The sequence below is a fragment of the Xyrauchen texanus genome, chromosome 47, assembly GCF_025860055.1.
Source record: "Xyrauchen texanus isolate HMW12.3.18 chromosome 47, RBS_HiC_50CHRs, whole genome shotgun sequence".
Classification (NCBI taxonomy): Eukaryota; Metazoa; Chordata; class Actinopteri; order Cypriniformes; family Catostomidae; genus Xyrauchen; species Xyrauchen texanus.
The window spans coordinates 25,738,541-25,753,584 of NC_068322.1; the positions used below are offsets into that span (position 1 = coordinate 25,738,541).

At 41.0% G+C, this 15,044-nt stretch overlaps 1 pseudogene; it reads left to right on the forward strand.

Moving 5' to 3' along the window:
• Positions 1 to 136: 136 nt before the first annotated feature.
• LOC127639055 (cathepsin E-like) lies at positions 137 to 13,592 on the forward strand (annotated as a pseudogene).
• The last annotated feature ends 1,452 nt before the right edge of the window (positions 13,593 to 15,044 follow it).

Here is a 15,044-nt window from a genome sequence, read left to right on the forward strand (position 1 = left end):
CTTGGTAGAGATATGATGCTTTGCATTATTAGCTGTCATAACCTTATGCAGATGTGGCACTGGACTCAGGAGATAAATGAGGTGACCAGGTGATGTTCACTGTAGTTACACCAGTAATCAAACACATCAAAGCAACATGAGGACATTTCTGCTCCTGCTGAGCTGTCGGAGCATTGCTCAGAGTCTGGTCACGTAAGAACTTCGCTTTATTATTCCATTATTATTAGAATGCACATCTTTTGCGTGTCAGTGGTTGTGATTATAACCAACTGAATACTGGGATAGCACACACACATCTCCGGTATGTCTGTTTTAGATAATTTCATCTGGAAAGCATCACAATGGAATTCAAATTTGGAGTGTTTGTAAATCTGATCTTTTAAGATGTTTGTAAGAAGTTAAACATCTCAAAGACATGCTGAATGTCTAATTGACATCTGAGAAGAAATGTCTTTAAGACTTATTGAAGATGAGCAAACATAAAAAATATCTTCCAGATGTAAACCCATCGGCTAGATATATTTTGACCTTATTTCCCTCTAAATTACACCATTTATTGTCATTTAAATTCACAGATGTTGTGTTATCTTCACTTAATACATTCATTAGTTCATGCATGCGGAAACATGCTTAATGTCATCATTAGGCCTGATTGCTGCCATGTAACTTGAAAAACAAATCTAAACTATTTAAATACTAGATGGCTGAGATGACTGATCTTAATCCCTGGTTGTAGAAAATAGTGTCTAGATATTATTACAAGTTCTGCAATTGGATATATATATTTAGACATTATGAAAGACTAATTATTGTCAAAGTTGAGCATTTTAGAGGTATTGTTTTGAAGTGTCAGTTTTTGCAATGATGCTACATTATGATTGCAGTCAAACTTGAACATGGTGTTACAAAGAGAAGGCATAGAAAGTGTTACCAGTCATTTGTCAACCTATATTCAAAAAAACAGATGTAGTGTTTTGTCTGCAAGGTGCTGCTCCCACACCTAAATATAAACTTCTCCACCATCAATAAGGTAAACTGTCTCAAACTCAGGATTTGGTGTGTGATTCTGTGTTTTCTGCATTGTGGATGTGTTATGGTCACATCCATTCATTGTGTTTTTTTTTTTTTTTTCCTGCAGTGTGGCAGATTTATTGATTTGAATTTGAGGAATAATAATAACAAATACACTTTTAATCTTTCCCATTCATTTCTTCTTGGGCAGTAAAGTTTGACCTGAAAGTACAAGTGTTACGTTTATTTAGACCTATTGAATGAAGTCCAGATTTGTGTGTGTGTGTGTTCAGATAGCCAGTGGAGGAAAAGTCGCAAGTCTCATACCAATCAGATAAACAGATTGTACACAGCAACATCTCTTCAGAATGTTTGACTGAAGGGTCCAAATGTTACTCGACCCTTGTTGAAAAGATTCAGTTGTTCAGCCAGCTTCCGTAGCAGTTTATTCCTCAAGGAATTGTGGTTGTAGTCGTAACCTTCTTTCCCTTTCAAGTCAAACATTCATGTTGCATCATTGCTGATGCTATTGGGAATGTATCCTATCCAGGGTGTAAAGTAACGAAGTCCAAATACTCACGTTACAGTAATTAAGTAGTTTTTCTCAGGAATTGTACTTTTAACTAGTTTAAAATTTGTATACTTTTACTTGAGTACATTTTAAGTGCTGTAACTGCACTTTTACTGCGCTATTTTCCCAACGTCTGTGTTCACTACTTTCCTGTCCTGATTTTATTTTTTCCCATCAGTGTGATTGGCTAGGGAGAGTGTGACCCTTCAAATCACACACTTGAACAGTAGCTGTAGATCTGGTGCCAACGGTGCAGGATTCCTCAAGCACAGTTTGACACCTGAAAGGGCTTTTCGCAGTGAAAAAGGCCAATTGCTTGACTCTGTCATGCGAGTTTTACTTGCTCAAGCCAGATTTCAGCATTAATCCTGCCTGTAATTTTCAGAAATATATTGAGGTAAATTTCATATTTCTGCTTAATGATTCTGTGTGTCTAATGTAGCCTGTCATTTAACTATCTATTGCTGAGATTATTGGGTTGATGTGAGAGATTAAGGTGATGTTATCAATAGGGCTGGGTGATAAAACAATCTTTGTTTATCTGAAAAATAAAACCAAAGAGAGATCGATGATAAATTTGAATAATTTTCTACACTTAGCCTATGAGCTACATCTAGATCAGGGGTGTTCATCACACCGATCACGATAGCAAGACTGATGGTTGATTGATCTAAATAAAATATAAAAGATCGACTTTATTTCCTGACGTCTGTTGCTGTTTGATTGAAAGGCGCTAATGTTTGAGCAGAATGGTCAAATACACTTTATAATTCCGCAAGTGCCTGTCTTTTTGAGGATTTAATGTAAACGCAGTCGGTTTGGTCCAAAGTGAACATAAACAGTGGGACAAAATGCATATTTGTATCAATGTCAGACTTGAAGTGTACATGTAACTGAATTGAGCACTGTCTAGTAGACTATATGATAAATGCTATTAATCAAACAAAGAAACTCTGCTTTTGGCTGAATAACTTGAGGAACTTTAAAAGTATTAATGTAATAGAAAATAATAGTGATTTTTTTTTATAATACCGACCCCTGATGCAGAGTGTTAATTTGAATAATAAATTGCCAGAAAAGTAAAGATGATAAAATAATTTATAAATATGCTTATCCTTTATAAAGATTTACCTTTTGTGTTGTGTTCAATGCATTATTACCCTGAAAACCTTTTGTAGAGCAATATTTCAGGCAGAATATTCCACCAGTCACAAACTTCTGAAAATTGTGCATCATGCATCGGAATGAGACCACTATTATTGCTGGGCTTAAAATATACAAGAACTAAATCAAGGTGGAACATTGTATCTCAAAAGGAGTACAGTGTGCCCCCCCATATGCTACTTAAAGAAATAGTTCACTCAAAATGAAAATTCTCTCATCATTTACTCACCCTCATGCCATCCCAGATGTGTATGACTTTCTTCAGAAGAACCAAAATTTAGATTTTTAGAAGAATATTTCAGCTCTGGTCCATACAAGTGAATGGATGCCAAAATTTTGATGCTCCAAAAAGCACAAATGCACCATAAAAGTAATCCATATTACTCCAGTGGTTAAATCAATGTCTTCAGAAGTGATATGATAGGTGTTGTTGAGAAAATAAAAATTAAGTAAATTTTTGATAGAAATTGTTCACCCTGCCAGTAGGTGGCGATGTGAATCGGCAAAAACAAAAGAAGAAAGTGAAATTTAAAGTGGAGATTGACTGCGTAGGGAGGAGAATTTGTAGCAAAAATTGACTTAAATATTGATCTTTTTCTCACCCAACCTAATCATACCATATCAACCTATCTATCATACCTTTTGGAGGCAGATGGATTAGGCTACTTTTATTTTGATTTATGTGACTTTTGGAACTTCAAAATTTTGGCACCCATTCACATGTATTGTAAGAACCAAAAGAGCTGAAATATTCTTACTAAATGACTAAATAATTAGTGAATTTTCATTTTTGAGTTAATTATTCCTTTAAAGCCAGATGTGGTCCCTGTACCAAACAACTGCTCTACCCTCTCTATTGTGTGGGACATAACGCACCAAGTGACCCTACTTTTTTTTTGTGTTTTTTTTTTTTTTTTTGCATTCCCTGCATTGTTTTGAACATGTTTTATGCGCAACAATAACACTCTCTGTCAGCATTAAGGGAAATTTAGACTGCACGAAAACTGATTTTAATGTTTTATACATTATGATATTGAAAATAACTTTTTCATCTTCATTTCTGTAATCATGTCGCTCTTTTATTTTTATTTTTAAAATCAGATTCATGTAGTTTTTACAGTATCATAGATAAGTGATGTATTTTAAAAGTTGTCAGTCACAAACAATTTCAAATTGCAGCATTGAGTTTTTATTATAAAGGGGCATGGCTATCACAGCTCAGTACTCAATACACACTACTCATGAGTATTTTTAAACAAGCTACTATTTTACTATTACTTGAGTAGATTTTAGGACAGGTAATTTTACTCTACTCATACTACATTTTTAAAGATGTAACAGTACTTTTACTTGAGTATTATTTTTCAGTAATCTTTCAATCCATGATCCCATCACGCCATGCTACTTATTTGCATGTGCAACAATGCCTACTAGACAAAGGGGTAGTAAAAGACACCAACAGATTCTCCTCATATCACATTAAGAAGGGAGAAGTAAAATTATGAATGGATGGATACACATGCCGATGCCGCTAACCGGTTCAGTTAGTGCAGCATCACAGGATGATTAAATAAAATTATGTGTGACCATACATATGTAAGCTCTGAGGAGCTCAGAAACGGAACAAGAGACAGAGAGCCCTGAAATTTCTCAAAGGCATAAATGAAAGACTTTGCCCTGCTGACACCCAAAAGTCTACCAAAACCGGGCATAATTGAGCTGAAGAGGCCTGAAAAGAGTCCATAATAAGCAGCTCTGTTGAGTGTAAAATATTTCCAGATCAAAAGGACGATTTTAACCCTCTTAGCTGAAGGAACAACCTTCCCCCAAAACCAGTCTTTGCCTTTTGATATAACTAATTTGCTAAACTAAAACTAAAGCTATAACTAAAAAAATAGACTAATAAGGGAGCATGAGACATTTTCTGGAAGCATCACAATCACAAATTAAAACTCATCCAAGACAGAGATTGATCAGACTCTCACTGGATCTGAACTTTTGGAAACTATCTTAAGCCGGACCAAAACTAGTACTTTTCTATCATCTCCAAAGGCACAAAATTGACTTTTCTTGGGTTTTTACAATGCATATATTAGATATACTCTGAACCATAACACTATCCAAAGACTCCATTGTATCATGATTCCACACTGCACAATGCAGAGTCTGTTTTTGAAAGTAAAAATGAATCTCACCCAAATGATTATAGCCTGATGTAACCTTTAACATACAGCTCTTGAAAAAAAAAAAAAAAAAGAGACTACTGCACAATTATCAGTTTCTCTATTTATGGGTATATGTTTGAGTAAAATTTACATTTTTGTATTATTCTATAAAGTACTGACAAAATGTCTTCCAAATTTCAAATAAACTTATCATAATTTAGAGCATGTACTTTCAGAAAATGACGACTGGTCAAAATAAGAAAAAAGTCTGTTTTGTCAGACCCTGAATAATGAAAATAAAACAAGTTTATATTCTCTTTTAAATAACACAATACTAATGTTTTAACTTGGGAAGTGTTCAAAAATCAGCATTTGGTGGAAAAACCACGGTTTTCAATCACAGCTTTCATTCGTCTTGGCATGCTCTCTACCAGTCTTTCACATTGCTGTTGGCTGAATTTATGCCACTCCTGGTGCAAATATTCAAGCAGCCTGGCTTTGTTTGATTGCTTGTGGCTATCAATCTTCCTCTTGATCACATTCCAGAGGTTTTCAGTTGGGTCCATCTGGATATTGGGCTGGCCATGACAGGGTCTTGATCCAGTGGAATTTCACAAAGGATGTCTGCCTATTGATAGACCACCCAGTGGGGTATGTCCGGTTGCTCTAGCAGTGACATGCACTTTGAGCATTGGTGGAGTGAGACCCGCATCTAAATGTTCTTGTATAGACAAGTATAGGCTATACGTTGCATTGAACAGGGTCATTTCAACATGTATAAACATCTTGTTGAAGGGGCTCTGGCTTGTATATCGGTTAGGGTTAGGTGTAACAAGTTCTTCAATGGCCATGATGTAACTCCACTTGGCTATGTATGTAAGCCACAACTGCCATGTTGTCAGATCTGAACAGAACATGAAACCCGTGGACAGCTGGGTGCCCGTCGCACAGGGCTTTCCAGCCTGTGTTCGACAAAACCGTTATGACCATCTGGACACACATCTGGGCATTAACACGCTTTTCAATCAGTTGAGTTTGAGTCAAATGCTCAAAATGTGCAAAAAACAGGTCTCAGTGTTTGCAAGCTTGTTCCACAAACTTTGCTAAGAGCAACCAGTAGTCGAGGTAATTCAGAATAAGAACGTCGCTCCGCTTCAGTGGAGTAAGCACCACATCAACACATTTAGTGAATGTGCCAGGAATAAGCCTAACGGCAGAACCCACCCATGAGGAAAAATTATATTACATCTTCTGAGCATGTACATGTCCCACTAATGAAGCCCAGTGACAAAGTACACTATAAACACCACCGTGAACGATTGCAGCATACGGAACAGGCGAGGCCACAGGAGATGGAGAAGAGAAGAAACACAGTCTCAAGCTGGTGAAAATCACCCTCAAATTCTCCACACTCAGAATCCCATCCTCGCATATATGGTGGAGAGGGGAATGGCGTCAGCATCAGAAGCAAGCATAGAGCAAAACGTTTGAGTAATCGCAATAAAACGATCAATCACAACCTGCGCTGCATGCCTGGTAGGGATAATATTAGTAATATAGCACCCCTCTAATCATAACTCAGCCGAACGTGATCGCATCGTGTGCTGCGTGCAGATCATCACGGCTGGACTGGGCAGGTGAAGCAGCTTTACATGGAGGAGAGACAATTTGTTATGCAGAAGAGGAACACAAGGCGGGAGCCAGTGAGAAAACATCCTCAAAATCAAATCACTATGTCACACTACCATGTACACAAGTGCAACAGTAGGTGAAATTCTTGTGTGCAGTTCCGAGCAACATAGCAGTCATGACAGTGACGAGACATATACCAATTACAGTAAACAACATACTTACACAACACAATTTACATATCAAATGTACACATACTTACACAACACAATAATTATATACAATGTACAATACACACAATATAGAATATACAATACAATAAAGTAAAGAGTATATGAAATATATATATATATAAAGTAGTTGTATTGAGGAGAATATGTTGACAGTCCAGTGTGAGATTATAGATTAATAAAGTGCAGTGCTAATTATTGATCCTGATAGATCAAGTGTTCAGCAGTCTGACTGCTTGGGGGAAGAAGCTGTCATGTAGTCGGCTGGTGCGGGTCCTAATGCTGCGATACTGCCTGCCTGATGGTAGCAGTGAGAACAGACCATGACTCGGGTGGCTGGAGTCTCTGATGATCCTCCGAGCTTTTTTCACACACCGCCTGGTATATATGTCCTCGAGGGAGGGAAGCTCACCTCCGATGACGTTTCTGGCAGTTCGCACCACCCTTTGCAGGGCTTTGCGGTTGTGGGCGGTGCTATTGCCATACCAGGCGGTGATGCAGCCAGTCAGGATGCTCTCTACAGTACTAGTGTAGAACCGTGTGAGGATGTGGTGGTTCATTCCAAACTTCCTCAGCTGTCTCAGGAAGAAGAGGTGCTGGTGAGCCTTCTTCACAAAGGCCTCAGTGTGGACGGACGACAAAACATATGTCTTGTAAGGACACACCATTCCTCCATGTGAGTTCCTCAGTAATGTGGACACCGAGGAACTTGAAACTGCTGACTCTCTCTACCGGTGCTCCATTGATGGTGATGGGGCTGTGATCTCCGTCTTTCTTCATGAAGTCCACTACAAGCTCCTTGGTTTTACTGACGTTGAGGGAGAGGTTGTGTTCCTGACACCAGCGTGTCAGAGTGTGACCTCCTCTCTGTAGGCTGTTTCATCGTTGTCAGTGATCAGACCTACCACCGTCGTATCGTCAGCAAACTTAATGATGGCATTGGAGCTATGTGTTACCACACAGTCATGTGTGTATAGTGAATACAGGAGTGGGCTGAGAACACAGCCCTGTGGGGCTCCAGTGTTGAGGGTCAGTGATGACGAGGTGTTGCTGCCCATTCTAACCACCTGACGTCTGCCTGACAGGAAGTCCAGGATCCAGCTGCACAGCAAGCTGTTTAAGCCCAGAGCCCGGAGTTTCTCATCAAGCTTGGAAGGCACTATGGTGTTGAATGCTGAGCTGTAGTCTACAAACAGCATTCTCACATATGTGTTCCTTTTTTCCAGATGCGAGAGAGCATTGTGTAATGTAGATGCAATGGCATCATCAGTGGAGTGGTTGTTGCGGTAGGCAAACTGCAATGGGTCCAAAGAGGGGGGCAGCACAGAGCAGATGTAATCTCTGATTAACCTCTCAAAGCATTTGCTGATGATGGTGGTCAGAGCAACAGGACACCAGTCATTTAAGCAAGTGATTATGGTTTGCTTCGGTACAGGCACAATGGTTGATGTTTTGAAGCATGTGGGGACTACAGACAGGGAGAGGGACAGATTGAAAATGTCCGTAAAAACACCAGCCAGTTGATTCGCGCACGCTCTGATGACGCGGCCCGGAATGGCGTCTGGACCCGCGGCTTTACGGATGTTCACCCATCAGAAGGATCGGGTTACATCTGCAACAGAGATGGAGAGTGAACCAACCTCTGTAGCATCAGCCGCGAGTGCTCTCTCCGCGAGGGCGGTGTTATTGTCCTCGAAACGAGCATAAAATGTATTAAGTTCGTCCGGGAGAGATGCAGCGGTGTTCACGGCGGAGTCTTTATTCCGTTTGTAGTCCGTGATGATGTTAATTCCCTGCCACATACTTCTAGAGTGGGTGGTGTTGAACTGACCTTCAAGTTTGTGCCTGTACTGGCGTTTGGCTGCACTGATAGTGTTATGGAGGGCATAACTGGCTTGTTTACGCTCCTCCGTGTTAGAAGAATTAAAAGCGGAGGTCCGCGCATTGAGTGCCGCGCGAAAGTCGCCGTTAACCCATGGTTTCTGGTTGGGGTATATCCGTATTGTTTTGGTCGGAACAACGTCCTCTACGCACTTCCTGATGAAACGCATTATGCTGTCGGTGTAAACCTCGATGTCGTCATCAGAGGCGGACCGGAACATCTCCCAGTCCACGTGATCAAAACAGTCTTGTAGCGCAGAGTCTGATTGGTCCGACCAGCACTGGATCGTTCTGAGGGTGGGTGCTTCCCGTTTCAGTTTCTGCCTGTAAGCGGGCAGAAGTAGAACGGAAGAGTGGTCCGATTTGCCAAATGGGGGGTGGGGGAGGAATTTGTAGCCATCCTGGAAAGGAGAATAACAATGATCTAAAACCCGGTCCCCTCGAGTGTTGAAGTTTATGTGTTGGTGGTATTTTGGAGCGATTGTTTTAAAATTGGCTTTGTTAAAGTCCCCGGTAACAATGAACGCGGCCTCAGGGTGCACAATTTCCTGCTCACTTATGCTCCCATACAGTTCCTTGAGTGCCTGGTCTGTGTCGGCTTGTGGGGGGATGTACACAGCTGTGATGATGACCGCTGTGAATTCCCTCAGTAGCCAGAATGGTCGACACAGAAGCATGAGATATTCCAGATCAGGAGAGCAGAAAGACTTGATGAAATGTACGTTCCTCTGATCACACCATGATTTGTTGATCATAAAACATACACCACCACCTCTGCTTTTACCCGAGAGGTCTTTCGCTCTGTTCGCTCGGTGCATGGAGAAGCCCGTGATTTCGATGGCCGAGTCTGGAATCTCTGCAGACATCCAGGTTTCTGTAAGACAGATAACACCGCAATCTCTCGTCTCTCGTTGGAAAGAGATACGCGGCCGAGCAGCCCAGACATAGGGCTCCGCCGGCGTGTTTGTAAACAGCAGGTCGGCATTGAGGAATTTGAAGTCCGGTTTTTGATGTGTAATTGTAGAACCAATGTCCAAAAGCATTTGTCTGTCGTAAACAGTAAGGCAGACAACATCCAAAACAGAGAACTGTAAACAAAATAAACAATAAACCGCAGTGTTGTATCGGAGTTCGCAATGCAGCAGCCATACTCTGCGCCATCTTGAGTCCAAGGCCAGGGGTAAATTTCTCCATGCTCTATATCCCATCCTCCCATCCCTCCCTCATGTGGTACCTCGGGAGCTACAGGAGGAGTATGGTGGGAGGAGAGAGGAGCAGCTTCAGCTTTCACAATGAAAGCGAGCTCAGAGCAAAGTGCTTTTTTTGTGTGGCAAAAATGCAATCAAACTTGGCGAGCATTGTGTCAGCTTGGGCTCTGCCCAGGCAATCACAGTGCTTGTGCTGAACGTGTGAAGACGCCTGATGTGGATGGGGGGGCATGCGAGGCACATGCCTAGTGATAAATCCTCCTCAAATCTCCATGCTGTATTCCCCGTCCTCATACGCCTCCCTTGTGTGGTTCCTCGGAAGAGGGGGGGACGGCTTCAGCTTTCAGAACGAAAAGCGAGCAGAGAGCAAGCATCTTGAGATTCATGGGTTTACAGTGAACTCAATCAGTTTCATTGAGCACCGCTGTACATAAAACAGCACTCATGCGCTCCAGGCAGAGGGAAATATGCTTGTTTTCATGTGTTTGTGGAAACATTTCAAAACTCCATCTTTATAAAGATGTCATTAAGCAAACATCTCTTTTCCAAATGTGCCCAGTATACAAATGCATATTCAAACACAACCAGGCTGTAACACTTATGTTACACGCTTACAGAAAAGGTGAAAACGGTGAAGAAGTCGTGTAAGTCCGCTGTCCCACAGGTGGGAAATTCCACACACTGCCGTTCAACTGTGAATGTAGTAATCCGAGATCGCCGGTAAAGGATCATTCAGATTCTCCCACTGTGAGAGATAAAGATCTTAACGGCGAGTCAGGTAGATAAAGTCAGTTTATGTGCCGAATATGAGCTAGAGATATCGCTGCCCTGAAGGAGAAAATTCTGAGGAATTCTGTGTACCACCATTATATACACCTGCTGATGTGAGCTATCTGCCAATAACAATTTACGAGATTTTAAAGAGTTTCAGAGATTGGCTACGCCTGTGGGTATAACACCATAGAGTCCGCAATGTCACAGCATGAATGACTGACTTTAAAGGGAACTAGTACAGCTAATTTATGTAGATGTCAATTATACATTTTAGTCCTCATAATACACCATGATAGCACACATTCAACACCCAGACATCTATTTGATGTTTTTAGATTGTTTGCTCATCTGCAATAAATCAATAAGACATTTCTTCTCAGATGTCAATAAGATATTCAGCAGATGTCTTAAAGACGTTCATTAGAGTGTTTGTAAATCTGATCTTTTTAAGATGTCTAGCAGATGTTAATTAATTAGATTGTGATGCTTTCCAGATGAAGAAATCTAAAACATATCTCAGAGATGTTACTGTGCTATCAGGACACAGATATTTGACCGCAGATTGCCTCCAATGACCAATCGCAAGAGACATACATTCATAAAATTACAAACCTATTGAAGATCAGCTGAACCGTCCTGCAAGGATCAGAATAAAAGTATTACAACACATCAGTAATCTTTTGTCAACACTCCATCATCTGTATATTGCATTCTTCTGTCAGGGTGGAGTTGAGGCGTTTGCCATCTGTATGGAGTCAACTTCGTGCCAGTAACCAGCTGGATGAATTCCTGCACGAGCATCAACCGGATGCATTCTCTCACCGCTACATGCAGTGTTTCCCTCCCGCCATCAACTACCTCCGTCTGGGGGGCAAATTCACCAAAAGACTTCATGGATGTGAGCCAAATTATAATTTAACTTTTATTCAGCTGGTCATTTTTTTCCCAATTCTTTTTGTAACCTACTGTAATAAAAAAAACTATAGGCCTATGAGCTTAACATTTACTACAAGCAAACAGAAATCTGACATACGGCCATATATGAAAATGTAAATTATTGTTTCATATTTGATCATAAAAAATACAAATTCCACCTCTGTATTTGGGGAAATGTTAAACCATAAGTATTTTGAAATATATGTTGTATTTATAAGTATGTGACCGTTTCCATCAGTAAAAGCCAGATATAAACATATAGCCCATTTCAGGGGTCCTCTGATCTATGGGTCCCGTCAGCATACTGCATCAGTCAAGCATGTGGTAACCTTCATTAATTAATTAAATTCATTCATTCATCTAGTCCTCGAATTCAGCACACGTGTCTTTCTGAATATGCAGTCTGTGGATTGTTCAAGATGAAATTACCTGCATGTTATTTGCACTGTTTATTTTATCCATCATTTTATCCATCTCTTGGCATAGCGATGCATCACAAGTTCAAGGCCTTCGAGTCAAGCTGGTACACGCATGATGGATGCGTGTTTGGCATTGACTATGGCTCTGGGCATCTGCTGGGGGTCATGGCCAGAGAACAACTAAAGGTGACATGTTCAGTATCAGTAATCAAAAGATGTTTGGACACGTTTATCAAAGTCTCTGTATTTTACCCTCCATGTTCTCTGTAATAGTGTAATTTTGTTTCTACATCGGTTGAGTTGTTTGTTTTGGTCCAGTTTGTTTTGGTTTGTTTTGCTCTGTGATTGTTCAGAATCAGGTGTTTGGCAAGGCCATGTACAAGGCCAGTTTTGCCTTCCTCATGGCCCAGTATGATGGCATTCTGGGTTTTGGTTTCCTGCAGCTGGCAGAGGAACTGGGTTCTCCTGTGGTTGACAGTATGATGGCACAGAGAACACTGGATGAGCCTGTCATCTCGTCCAATCTCATGTAAGAAATCATGTACATACACGCAACACTCAAGATAGATTTCAAACATCTATGATCTATAAACATCTCAAATCAAGTCCTTGAATCCTGTTTCACTATTATGGAAGTAAAATGGGCCTTTGGAGAATATATTGTAGGTAATGTAAAAACACCTGATAAGTGATGTTATAAATCATGATGTGCTCATAATTCTCCAACACCAGGAACAACTGCTCTGGGTCCGGAAGAGAGATGTTGTTTCGAGGTGTGGATGAAACCCATTTTCTTGCTCATGTTAACTGGATTTCAGTCAATCAGAAGGGCTACTGGCAGATCAAAATAGATGCGTGAGTCACTTAATTAAGAAAACACACTTGTTTTATACACTTCTGCATTATTTAAAAGAGTGTGTAGTGTGATGGTGCAGGGAGCCCTGAGCATCAGCTATCAGTTTTCTCAGGGTTGTCAGTCGATAGTGGACACAGGAACATCTGTGATTCTGGGACCATCCAGAGATATTCTGTTTCTAATTTCTGTACGCTTACTAAGAAAACCCCGATTACCAGCCACTAGTGCTTTATTCCTTCTGTTAACCTATTTAATCATGGCATTAGTTAAACTGGTTCTGTTGTAGTATCTAATCGACTGTGCCAGGTTCAGCCATTTACCTGTCGTGTCCATCATAAATCATGTGGAGTATTCACTCACTGAAGACTTGGGATTACATCAGGAGGGTACATACAATACAATCAAGTTTTTTTTTTTTTTTTGACTCGTACTGTTTATGTACTGCCAAGCATTTTTTAACATAGAATTGGCTCTCTGTGCACATTAATTTACACATCTTAAAACAGTCTGACAGTTCATACAACCCATTTAATAATTGTTTGAATAATGTTCTCTGCAGGAGATCTTGAATGATAAGCAGGTGTGCTTCAGTGGGTTCAAGTTGATAGATATCCCATCTCCAGCTGAACCTCTGAATCAGCTTTATTGCCAAGTATGCTTACACATACAAGGAATTTGTCTTGGTGACAGGCGCTTCCAGTCTACAACAATACAAACAATACCAAAAACAGCAGCAAGACATAGGTAATTAAAAACAAAAAAGAACACAATATAAATAATTATACATATACGTACATACACTCACCTTCATACATACCCACATACACACACGTAGTGCAAATCTAATACAATCTGTATATAAAGAACAAAAAACAGTATATTATGTACAGAGCAATGTAAGTAATGGCAGAAGTGGATATGTTGGATAATATAAATTAAAATTAAAATTAAACTGTGTATTGCACATCATTATTGCTCAATGGGGCAATTTAATTGTTCATTAGATGGATGGCTTGAGGGAAAAAACTGTTCCTTGTCTGACGGTTCTGGTGTTCAGAGCTCTGAAGCGCCAGCCAGAAGCCAACAGTTCAAAAAGGTAGTGGGCAGGGTGAGTGGTGTCCAGAGTGATTTTACCAGCCTTTTTCCTCACTCTGGAAGTGTATAGTTCTTGAAGGGGGGGCAGGGGGCAACCAATAATCCTCTCAGCAGACCGAACTGTCCTTTTGTAGTCTTCTGATGTCTGATTTCGTAGCTGCACCAAACCAGACAGTTATTGAAGTGCAGAGGACAGACTCAATGACTGCTGAGTAGAACTGTTTCCGCAGCACCTGTGGCAGGTTGAACTTCCTCAGCTGGCGAAGGAAGTACAACCTCTGCTGGGCCTTTTTCACAATGGAGTCGATGTGTATCTCCCACTTCAGGTCCTGTGAAATGGTAGTGCCCAGGAACCTGAATGACTCCACTGCTGCCACAGTGCTGTTTAGAATGGTGAGGGGAGACAATGTTGGGGTGTTCCTCCTAAAGTCCACAATCATCTCCACTGTTTTGAGCGTGTTCAGCTCCAGGTTGTTTTGACTGCACCAGAAAGCCAGCCGTTCAACCTCCTTTCTATATGCAGACTCATCATCATCCCGGATAAGGCCGATAACAGTGGTGTTGTCTGCAAACTTCAGGAGCTTGACAGAGGGGTCCTTGGTGGTGCAGTCATTGGTGAACAGGGAGAAGAGTAGTGGGGAGAGCACACATCCCTGGGGGGCACCAGTGCTGATGGTACAGGTGGTGGAAGTTAATTTTCCCTGCCTCACAAGCTGCTGCCTGTCCGTCAGAAAGCTGGTAATCCACTGACAGGTAGAGGTGGGAACAGGGAGTTGGTTTAACTTAGTCCGGAGTATATCTGGTATGATTGTGTTGAAAGCCGAGCTGAAGTCCACAAAAAGGATCCTTACGCATGTCCCCGGTCTGTCCAGATGTTGCAGGACATGATGCAAACCCATGTTGACTGCATCATCCACAGACCTTTTTGCTCGATAAGCAAATTGAAGGGGGTCCAGAAAGGGTCCAGTGATGTCCTTCAGGTGGGCCAACACCAGTCTCTCAAATGACTTCATGACCACAGATGTCAGGGCGACAGGTCTGTAGTCATTAAGTCCTGTGATTTTAGGTTTCTAAGGGACGGGGATAATAACGGAGCGTTTGAAGC